Below are 2,003 nucleotides of genomic sequence, written 5' to 3'. Positions count from 1 at the left end.
GTAGCACATTCCATAGACTAATGGCACGGTAGAGAAAGATTTTTTGAGTTTGTTGTGGTCTATGAAGGGTTCCTCACCTTCTGCTACCACTTGAGCCACAGCTCATTTGACACAGTGATGGAGAACTCTTCCAAACGACCACCTGCTGCAAGATCTCGCTCCAGCTGAGAGAGAAAACTACAAGGAAAATTGCATCTTCAGCATCTCTGAAATACCTCTTATTCTCACACTGTTGTGAATGGCTAGGTTCAGGTATCTGGCTTGGTTCACAAGACTGGCTCGGTTCTAATATCTGTCATCAATATATTGGGATGCTGGAACCCCTCTTCTACGCACATAGCTAGTAGCTGCCAACCCTAATGTGTGATATATCCAGCCGGACAGACGCCAGCCGAATGGGAGGCTGGCACATACAAAGAAGAATCCCCCCCACTCAAAACCCAGCAAACCACGAGAATGTTCATTGATCAACACGTGATCATACCCTGACTTATCGTCACATTTTGTTTGATAGAAACCTTCTTGGACATATCTAGTAACATCCATCAATCTATCCAAAGAAAACGGTACTGGCTTCGTAAATAGGTTTAGAAATCTCATGTCGCAACAGAGGCGAGGCTTAGAGGGCTCCACTGTTAGTGGCATGACTAAATGTGGGGGGTCCACCTCTCCTACCTTCCCCGATAATTGCACAGCCCCTGTTTTGATACGCTCTTCATTAGTGTTGGAAATGAAAGTTGCATACTTTTTACACGATACCCCATTAGAAAACATTCTTTTGGGCGGGAAAGTATCCTCATAGTATTGGCCTTGCCATTTCCCCTTAAATGGAACAATGCATTTCCTTATATCCACACCTTGTCTTATCCAATCTATTAACATGTCTCTATCTGAATGTTCGAATAAAATCATTTCCCAATCTTCAATGCGTTTGTGTAAGTTCCCTGCCATGAATTGTTCCGGATCTCTGAACTTAACCAAACGGGCACTTCCATGTCTTCATTTTACTACATCATCAAAAGATGGGTGAGTTGGTGTCGACCCAAGGCTGGCCCTCGTAGTTGACCCATGAATATTCTTCCCTTTTATTTACAGCTGCAACCTCTGGGTTGAAGTCGGCTTCGAACTCCCAAGACGGAATGTTGAACTCCTCTTTATGTTTTTTTTCCCGAAAACTGCAAATAACCAAGGAAAATACAGAAAACATAAAGGAAAAATCCTACAAATATAAACACAATATTTTTGCCAGCCCTGGGGGACACCAACCCACGAAGGTGGGGATGATGACTGAAGGAAGTCCCTGGTGCCCACCACAGCCATCAATTTTAGACTACTAGTAATATATTAAAACACATGAATACTGGCCCAAAACACTACACAATATGCATGATAATGCTGCTGAAACTTCTTTTAATGCAAGTCCATAAACCGGTCCAAGTCGTCAACAAAATTCATCAATACATCTTTTTCCAAACATCATGGAACTAGGGTGGACTTAGTTACAATTACGGGACTGTTAGCCAAAATCACGAGTCATTCAAGTAAACCGTCCATTTCACGTATCATAATAAGTTTTTATACACAACTCATCACAAATCTTCTTTTAGGTATTTCCGCCATGAACATCTTTTATGCGACATCCGAGCATTACCGAAACTAATTTTCATAACATTTCCCTGATGGCTGGCTAACTTGGCATTCTTATATAATGACAAATACTTTTGAAAATTATATGACTGAGCTCCACACCTTCGCCATTCTATATCACTCTTCATTTCAAAAATTTTCCGCTGGAGGGTGTCTAGGAATCTGCGACATTCTTCCCAGTCCGCCGATGTCCGCCCAGACAAACTTCGCGCTCACTTCTGTTTCTTGTCTTCCCCTTATATACCCTACCTTATTTGCATATTCTACTCATTTGCATGGCACTCCTTATTCGTTGAGCCCAAAATTAGTTCAATTCATCACCTGTCCGGCGCGCGTAGGACAGGTGTGCCATTGTG

Source organism: Branchiostoma floridae, chromosome 19 (genome assembly GCF_000003815.2).
Source record: "Branchiostoma floridae strain S238N-H82 chromosome 19, Bfl_VNyyK, whole genome shotgun sequence".
NCBI lineage: Eukaryota > Metazoa > Chordata > Leptocardii > Amphioxiformes > Branchiostomatidae > Branchiostoma > Branchiostoma floridae.
The sequence above is the reverse complement of the archived record's forward strand: the minus strand, read 5'-3'. Positions refer to the sequence as shown.